The 10,213-nt window shown below is 41.2% G+C and overlaps 1 pseudogene; it reads right to left on the minus strand.

The window, feature by feature from the left end:
• Positions 1–8,035: 8,035 nt before the first annotated feature.
• On the minus strand, positions 8,036–8,744 carry LOC116568202 (annotated as a pseudogene).
• Between the last annotated feature and the right edge of the window lie 1,469 nt (positions 8,745–10,213).

A 10,213-nucleotide genomic window follows, 5' to 3' on the forward strand; every position in this document is an offset into this window, starting at 1 on the left:
AGCTCATGTTTAGATTTTACCTTTCCTTGAACAGAGTCAAAACTGGAAAGTATATAGGAAACAACTTGGTTCCAGGAATATTTGATCATATTTAATGAGAGAGTCCATTAAATCTTTCCTCCTCTGTGTGTATTTTTTTTAAACTGGTTTTAGGTTATAGCAGGTATTCACTATTCTATTTAGAAAGATTTTAAAAAGCTCCTTTTTTTTTTTTTTTTTTTTTTTTTGCTGAAGCTTTTAGGGTTATTTTGTTGGGGGCCGAGGGGGCTGGTACACAGAGAGGATCTATAATCTTTTCCCTCCATAATTTGTAGATTACAGAAACCCTTGTGCTTTTAATAGATGATTCTTCCTTAGACAGCACAACAGAATAAAATAATTGTCCTCTATTATCCTTGAGAGGCAGGCCAAGTTCCCCCCACCCCAAAGACATTATCATATCAAACAACTGCTTTAAACGCAACTGGAAACACAGGCTTTATGGGAAACCTTTGGATTTGTCACTCTTGCCAAAGGAGTTCTAAAAGATGAGCCCCTTTGTTATGGATGGCTCTGGAACTTCTCTAATAGGTGTACCAGATGAAAGATGACTAAAGGCATCCCAGATGGAAGAGTTGGCTAACGGCAGCGCCATAAATACCTGATGGATATACAAGCCTCTTGGCATGAAATATGGTCTCTGCTCTGATTTACACTTTTAGGGCATATTTAAAAGAATGCCTCATTTGCTGGGGGGTGGGGTGGGCATTAATAAAATTTAGATCTGTGGGGGGAAAGTGAAGAGAATCTCTACTCCTTAACGTGTGCCATGTTGTTTTTCCTCACTATAGCCCCTCTTTCTAAGGACACCTTCACTTTTCGGAACAGGAGTTTTTGCTAGAGAGGCAAATCTTCTAGAGGGCAATCTTCTAGATTGACTCTGAGCAATTTTGCTTGATGAAGAAGATGAAGAAACTATGGTATTATGGAAAGAATGCTGACCTTGGAGCCCAGAGATAGGACACATAACTTTCATATATCTGTACTTATTTACTTGCTTACTTTTGTCACACCATTGACAACAGCACTGAGTGGAGTACTTAGTACACACTTGGTGAGTATTTATTTATATGAGCCTCATTTTTTTCATCTGCAAAGTGAGAGCTCGTGATATCTATACCATAAGGATCCATGTTTATTCTTTGCTCAACACCTGAAGAAACCTACCTGTACAGACACAGGAGGGAAGGAAGAAGACTAACAACATACCAACGTGTGAAGCGGTCGTAGCCTAGTGAAGTCAAGCAAACCTGAATTAAAATCCCAACTCAGCTACTTGCTAGTTTAGTTACTCTGGGAAACTTACTTGGCTTCCAACTGCCAATCTGTAAAACAGAATATTAAAATTTCTACCCCATGTTGAAAAGATTAAATAGGATGATTCGTTAAAACTCTTAAGAAATTGCCTACATATTAAGCACTCTATCAATCTCAGTCAGCAACTTGGCCAGACTTCATGAAACCTAGTGCCTAGAATGAATTCTTCACTACCCTTCTCTGATCAAACCCCATCTGGGATTCTGGGATATTCTTTTTATTTGTAGACATCACAACTAAAATATATGTTGATACATCAAAAAAAAAAAAAAGACAAACAGATTTTGAAATTATCTTATAGGAAAAAGGGTTGAACTGAATATTTCAAAGGGAAAAAAAAAATCTATTGCTCTATACACATTTGAATAGGGATTTAAGTCCTAAGGAATTTTTAAGGGCAAAACTGGCACCATCTGGCAGAAACATAGATATTACTTCTGTCTAGAAGAGGACATCCTGATACAAGGCTTCCTAAAGAGAAATTTTCTCTTCTGTTATCCAGCTTCCAGGAGGATGAATTGACTGGTTGCAATCTCCCACCACTAACGTTAAGAGAGTAGACCTCAGCTCTGTCTGATGGAGATCCAAGCACAAGGTAGAGGACTGGACTTCAACCTTCAACATTCTGTGACTCCACGTAATTATTAGCAGGCTGACTCTCCTAATGTTGCACACAGAATGGCAGAAATCTAGAGAGATCCTGACTCTCCAGCTACTTAGGGGTAGTGTGTGTGTTCTACCAATTCACTCTGCTCTTTCCAATCCATTTATAGAAAAGTCACCAGTTCCCGGTGAGCTTCTCCAAGTGTCCATCCTTGTGTGCAAGGCCAAGCCCTTCATGTTTCTTCTTGATACCATTCCCATTCATATTCTCTAGCTGTACATCATAAGCATCTTCCTAACTTTTTGCTTCTTGCAAAAAAGAGCCCAACTTCACTGAAAAACATGTTCCAAGCTCTTCTGTGTGTCTCCCTATTTAACACTTCATTTTTCCTCTTGTATCTCAGAGTGTTCTTCGTACCTCCCATTACTCAACTGCCATGTGATCTTCAATCCACCAGCCTCCCTAACACACAACTGAAACAATTCCAGCAGAAGCTTCTCAGACCTTTCATACTGCCAAATCCAAGACATCTTACAGACTTCACATACCACAATTTCCTACTCTCATCTTTCCAGGCTTTCTCTGCCCAGGGCCACTATACATGTCGACGTGCAGTTGGAACAGGAAGCGTACTTCCCTAAACAGAGCAAAAGATTAGCAATACTATGGAGGCAAGACATTTTGAGGACATATAAGAGCAATGATGAGTGGTTCATTTTGGCTCTCTTTAGCCTACATATAATGCTGGTGGTGAGGCAGAGAAGAAGTTTGCAAGGCCTTAAAGACCAGGCTAAGGAATTGAGAATTATTTATATCTGTCACAAGAAACCATTTTATGTTTCTCAGTTGAAGATTGTCACAACCTTTAATTTTGATACATTGGATTGAAGACTTGGGATGGGAAAACCATTTAGGGGAACCTATTCATCTTAAGAATCCTTCTATCTAGTAATCTGTGTTGTTTCACTTGAGATGGTATTCAATGTGAGCACTTTCTTGACTTCAGAATAATATCACCACCATCCTCTTTGAGCTTCCCAAAGTGTGGGCACGGAATGCTGTGATCCTGGAGAGGGCATAGGGTGGGCTAGAGAAAGAGCATAAACAGCTTTGAACCATGTCACAAGATTTTCATTTATCTTTTGATCAGTTTGAATACACCAAGGAGAAAAACATTCTCGTTCTCTATATCTTCAGCCCCTCTCTAACAGTTAGTTAATCCTCACTTTTCAAAAAGAAAGTATGCCTTGGGCACAGAGACTTCCAGACATAAAACTCAATGGCAAGAATTTAATAACACTATTTTGTTTTCATTTATTTATTTTTGTTATTACCACCTATTTATGGCAAGTGAAATTGCTTTCCATATATGATGGCCTCATACAGCTTCCTTTTAAAATGTACTCATGTAAGTAAAATTTAGGAAGAAAAGGAGTTGGTCTGTAGAAAAATTGTTGAGTAAAATTACAAGCACCTGCAGATATGGTGAAACATGAAAGGGAACATAAGCAAACAGAATTTGGAAAACCACCGTTGGTAGAAAATGTGGAATTTGGAGTCAGACAAAATTGGCTTAATATCCAAGGTCTGCTGAATAATGTAAAGCAATTTACTTAAACTTTTTTGGTCTCAGTGTCTTCATTTGGAAAAAATGAAGAAAATAATACCTACTTAATAGGACTGTAGAGAGGAATTAAATGAGGAAATCTTTAAAAAGTCCTGAGCACAACACAGTGCTGAGCACTAAGTAGACACAGGTTACATTTCAGTTCCCCTTCCTTTTTCCTTCCCCTCCCACCGACTGCTGAGACTCGTCATTGTGCCTGCTGCTAAGGTCTCCCTTTCACAGTGTAACCTGTGGGCAGCACTTGTGCCCAACAGCCTCAGAGGAAGTTCTCTTCTTGCCAGTTTCTCCACAGACAAGCTGGCATGGGGCCTGCCATCCAGCTTCCAGGAGGATGAAATGACTGGTTGCCGGTGGCAGGAGCTCTCAGACAAGCTCTCCTCACAGACAACCTCCCTCCCTCCCTCCTCTGGCCAGGAGTCAAGTCATTTGATCCTCCTACTCTCCCCCTTTCTGTGTGCAGAGCAGCTAGCAACCTGTCCTTTAACTGGGTCTTCTATGGAATAGTTCAGGAGCCCAAACCAGTGCCATTAAGACAGTGAGAACCAGCTGGTTTCTAGCTTCTTCCAGATGCTTCAGATACAAAATTGGAGCCTACGGTACCTCTTACAAGCTTGGGAAAAACTATCTCCCTGTCTGAGTCAGTTTTCTCACTGGCAAAATGGAATTGTTAAGGCTTTCTCCTTAGGGTCCCCATGAAAACATCCAGGCTTCTCCCACAGTGCCTGGCATGTGCTGGGAAAACTATTTCACAGAACTGGTCCTCTCCAAGCCATGGCTTCATTTACAGACAGAACCACCTTTTCAGGGCTGAAAAGAATTTAGAGATTATCAAATCTCTTCTCTCATCAGAGGCAAGAAACTTCTCCAGCATTCAACCTTTCCACTCTCCAGCTGGAGGGTCCCTACCTTGAAAGGTAGTTAGTTTTATTGTTGGTTATGAATTTGATCCAAACGCTGAGTCTAAATTTGTCTTCATTATTTATCTGTTGTTCTTTCTGGAGCAAGACTGTGTAAGTGGAAGATTTAATGATTTATTTGTCATTATTAATCTGTTTTCAGATTGCTTCCCATCTGTTATTTCTCCAACCTCTCTGGTTCCTGTGAAGGATTCTCTCACTGCCTTTGGTTTCTCAGTACAAGATAGTTTTTTTCTTAATGTACCATCAGTCCCATGAGCCTCATTATGGTTATTCTGATATAGAAAAGACCCTAAAATATTCAGACAAATATCTTGCATTATTCTGGGACTTCTGGCCAGCTAATAAATTAGCATCTAAAGGGGAAGACATCAAAACCTAGGCTTATAGAAAGATTGAGGAAGAAGGCAGCCACATGGTGGTTGGGCATCAACCGCTACATAGGAGAACAAATTCAGAAAAGCATGCCTGGAAGTTCATGAATAGAGCAGAATCTCAGAAGGTAAGACTTGGAATAGTTCTTGAATTTGATAGCTATTTCTTTCTGCTGTTACTGGTGAGGAAGTTGGAAGCTTCCATGGAGAAATGCTATGTGACCAAGCTTCACAGTGTTCAAGTTAGGTCCCAGTTCCCTGACAGCTCATCCAGGGTTCTTTCCCCTACACAACAGGGTCTCCAACCCACCTACCACCACTCTCCCTCCTGATTATTGTCCCCATCCTCAAAGCCTCCTTAGATCACAGTCACTGGTATTATCTTAGCTCTACAGAGTCTACACAGGATTAGGCTTCCAACAATTCTCCTGAGTCTTGAAGCCTTTAGTCCTTAGAATCAAAAGATATAAGAATCTGGAATATGGGAAAGAGAATTGAGATCGTCTACTACACACATGCATTTATAGAGGGAAATATCGAGAAGGAAAAAAAGAGAAGACCAGACCAGACCTGAATTTACTTTACCAAGGTTACACATCTTGTTACTAGTGGAGCAGGGATACAAGGCATTACAATAACTAATTTTACTGAATGGTTATTATGTGTCAGATATAATCTGCTATGATCTTTACAAGCATTGCTTATTTAATGTTCTCAGCACCTCTGAGGTGTGCACAGTTTTGCCTGCATTTTTCAGATGAGGAACCCAAAGCCTGGAGCACTTAAATATCTTATGAGAAACCATACATACATTTAGTTATCTGGATAGAAAGGTGACAAAGACCCTTTCCCTGCCATCCGCAGGGAGTATGCCGTCTGGTCCTGAAGACACACACATAAATAAGGGAGTCTTAGTCACTGTGATGAGTATGACAGTAAGAAACATGGAAGGGCAACTCAGGAAACAAAGTGACAAATTTCCATCTGGTCTATTTTACATACAAATCTGAATTCCATTACTTTTTCTTAACATTATAATAAAGGCATTTTCCCTGTTATAAAAACTGTTTTGTAAGATCCTCGTAGTGTTCTATGAATTAGATGAACTGCCATCTATTCAAACAAAACAGTTTTATAATATTCATTATTCTAAATAATTCTTCAATAAGCATTTTTGAATATGAAACACTTTTTTCCCCTTTGACTATAAAACACAATTACTGACTCAACATGTTCCAATTTCTTTCCCCAAAGCCACTTTTTCCTCATTTTATATACAAGCAAGCTGAAGTCCAAAATCATTAGGTGCTTGATCGTACTAAAATAATTAATAAGTAGTTGATCTGAGCCTGGAACACAAGTCATACAGTTTCCAAAGTGATGCTTAAAGGATGTAGGAGAAAAATATTCCTCTGCATCAGGGTTTCTCAGTCTTCATATTATTGATATTTGGGCCAGGTAACTCCTTCTTGTGTGAGAGTACCCTGTGGTTGGGTTTAGCAGCACCTTCTGCCTCTTCCCAATAGAAGCCAATTTCACCCTACACACATACCAGTCACCCCTCAAAATACCTCCAGACATCGCCACTGTCTGGATTCGGAGTGGCAATACTGCCACTGGTTGAGAACCACTTCTTGGATTCTGAAAACAGGTCCTCCTGGACAACTATCATCAGTAAGAAGTCCTCCTTTTCAATACTGAATGTATTTCAATTCACAACCACATGTGGACAAATAAATCAAGTGTAACATATTAAACCTCAGCAAATCTGGGATAAAACACTTATGAGAGTCTTGAAGTAGATTAGCCCAAAGAACAAGAGGAAATATATTATTCTGAAAGGCTTTTAGGATTCCTGCTGGTGTCCAAGAGAATATATGATCTGCATGGACAATAAAATGAAGGAAATGAACATAGAAACAGACATCAACTCCATGGCTATCATGGTTTTCCGAGCTGCTAATCTCCTAGGATTTCTCTGAAAAGACAAACCATATGGAGAGCTTGTTACCTGGCACTAGTGTTTATGAGTCCTTGGGTAGTGATACGGGGCCTTGGGAAGATTCTGACAGTCGACGGGGGAAGAGTGTAAAGCTGGAGGAATCACTTGCAGCTAATGCATAGGTGTCTGGTTTCTTAGAACACAGACTTACGGGAGACAAAATCTTGTACTAGGTCCCCATATGTTGCCAATGACTGCATCCTATACCACTCTGATTTCAAGGGACCATGGTTAAATGGTGCTAGTTACCATTCAGCTACCCAAACATACCACTGCATTGCAGATACTCTGGGCAACTGTTTCCCCTAGTAGCTGCAAGGTGTATAGAATTGGCTTCAGGAGACCATCTCTACCTGCTTCTGGAATCTTCCCCATGAAAAGTAGCCTTGGGCTATTGTTCTCTTTCTGACCCAACCCAACTACTAGTGCAAAACACACTGTTCTGACTTTGAGGCCTATGAATTGATCTGTGACATTTTGTGTGGTAGGACATTGACCTGAGTTGAGTCCCGGTTACCTAGGGAAAGTATAACAAGGGGTACTTCCCTGCCCTTGACTTAATGTATAGAAGTGAACAAGGCCAGTATTTGTCATGCCGGAGGCTGGATTGAGGGGCCTGTCCAGGCTCAAGGACCATCATTCTTACAATCCCTGGAGGAGGCCAACTTCCCAGATTCACACTTTCTTGGAGAGCAGGGCTTCTTCCGGGGCGGGGCGGGGGATGTCTTTGAAATAGAAAGGAAATGAGGGTCAGTGATCTCCCTAGGATGAGTCTTTTGGAGGTAGATGTAATCTTAACTATGTGAGCTGATAAAGCCTATGCCTTCGGAAGGCTGGAAGCTTGTTGTTGGCCCTAGGCACTTTGGACAGTTCTTTGGAAATAGGAAAGTCCCTGGGTCTTTTACCCTGTTCACCTGTGTCTGCAGGCTATGGCTATTGGGCAGGGAGAGAGCTACTGCTTAGGGTGTCTGGTGTCAGGCTCATTGCCAAGCGCTGCTGAAGTGCAGCAGGAGCTGCCTCTATCCCTAGCCTATGGGCCGCCATACTTCTTCCATGTAAGGACTTTTTGCTGAGCTTACACCTGAGCCTAAGCTTGAGATTACTTGAGAGACTGACTTGGGTCCCAGGAATCCTCTAAGGGTGACTGGGATTCAGTCACCAGCCACAACAGAGGAGGGGTCTGAGCTCACTCCATTTGGCCTCATTCTTCCACTCCTGCTGCTTGTCCAGGTGTCCAGGCTGGCCAAGCTGTTGGGTCATGTCTCCAAAGACCTTATGCATTTCAGACTATTCTACCACCTGTTCGTAAATCAGGGACTCAAAGCTGAGCTGGAATTAACGTAGTTGATTATTGTAGTATCTTATGCAGGAACTACTTATTCTTGGCGCCAAAGTCATCCCATGCAGGCCAAGGCTCTGCTTGGACCTGGGGGAGTTTGGCCAGCACTGGCCTTGACCTGTCCTCTTTCATGTATTTTTCCACCTTGGCCTGCGATCTTCTACAGTCCTATGAGCGCTGTTCTGCCATTTCAGCACCATGTAAGGCTAGGGAAGATACTGCCAAACTTCCATAAGGGTTCAGTCACAGTCTTTTGGATTTGGTTCCTCTTCCCTTGATGAAGGGCATTCGTCCACTTCATGGCCATGTCCTCAGCTGTCAGTAAGTTCAGAAAATCCTGGGCTTGCTCACAGAGGGGGATGGAAAATAAGTCCAAGGTTATCTCACACTTCATGTCCTTCCACAGCCTCTTGCTCAGCTCTTCCAGATGCTGGAGTTCTCTCTACACCCTTTCAGAGTTTCTTCCCACTATCTGGGGATACCCTGTTTCTTTGGCTGCCCACTCTTGAAAGGAATACAGCTCATGGTCTCAATCTTGACTGTGTCATGAGGGTCCTCAGTGGCAACTTGGTCCTCTTTTTTTTTCTTTTTTTTCTTTTTTTTTTTTAGATTTTATTTATTTATTTGACAGAGAGAGAGATGACAAGTAGGCAAAGAACCAGGCAGAGAGAGAGGAGGAAGTCGGCTCCCTGCTCAGCAGAGAGCCCAATGCAGGACTCCATCCCAGGACCCTGAGACCATGACCTGAACCAAAGGCAGAGGCTTAAACCACTGAACCATCTAGGCGCCCCTTTTCTTTTTTCTTTTTTAAGGAGACTACTTGTACTTAGAGTTAAAAATTATGCAAAGGATTAAGTCAACCCAAACATATGTGCAGGATATTACATATACAAAAAATTCTGCAGAGGGTTATATTAATGCAGAATCAAGAAGCTAGAAGCAAGGAAGCACTTTCCCTTACAGGTTTCAGAAGGAACATGACCCTACAAACACTTTGATTTCAAACTTTGTGCCTTCAAAACTGTAGCATGATGAATTTTTTATTGTTTTAAGCCACCTAATTTGTGGTACTCTTTTATGGCAGCCAAAGGGAATTAATGTATATCCTGTACACAAATAATGGTCTAGCAATTAGAACATCTCAACTCATTTGTGTTGAACTATACTAAACCCCTCTCTGGAAGGAACGTACTTCTCTATTGTTGGAGGTGCTCAAACACAAGTAGAAAGACCACGCAATGGTAATGTTGTTGAGGAATTTCAGTTATTTCTAAGACTCCCATCTAAACCAGATCCTGTGACCTTCAGTAAGATATGAAGAACTTGGAGGGGAAGGAGTCTGGGTTTACGTTACAATGTTCGGTGGCAGCTCTGACTCATGGTTCTGGTTCAGATGGAGTTTTACAAATTTGCCCAGTCTTACAAGCCACAGCCTTCAACCAGGAGATTTTTTTAAAGTGCTGTTAAGATCTTTTTCAATAATTTATCCACCTTCAAACAGTGTTTGCCTTTCATGTGCATCTGTGAATTTAATTCCTTTGTCTATCTTTTGTCATTTTTCAGCCCCAAGAGGAAAAATCTATGTTTCAGATGTAAAATACACTTTTGAACCAAGAAAGCAGGAAGAGACTCACTCCCACCCTCCAAGGGAGCCCCAAACTCCTCACCTTCTCTTAGATAAAATTAGATGACTACAGCTGTGAAAACTGCCAATGCTATAATGAAGCAAACTGCACCAATTTCAAATTTCTCCTCCTGGGTATGATTCTTGTTGGTAATGGAGCCCCCTGCCTTTTTATTGTTAAAGATGTCCCTGTTCCTTTCTTCTGATTATTTCCTACTATTGAATATTGATTTATCATTTTCATAAAATTACAAAAGGGGGCCTGTTGTCTGAGACCAGTCATAAATTATGAAAATGTGTTCAGTTCCCCTGTAGGAACTGATCTTCTTATGGGGAGAATTTCACAGAGCTCAATTTAAGTGCTTGTCAT

Source organism: Mustela erminea, chromosome 10 (genome assembly GCF_009829155.1).
Source record: "Mustela erminea isolate mMusErm1 chromosome 10, mMusErm1.Pri, whole genome shotgun sequence".
NCBI lineage: Eukaryota > Metazoa > Chordata > Mammalia > Carnivora > Mustelidae > Mustela > Mustela erminea.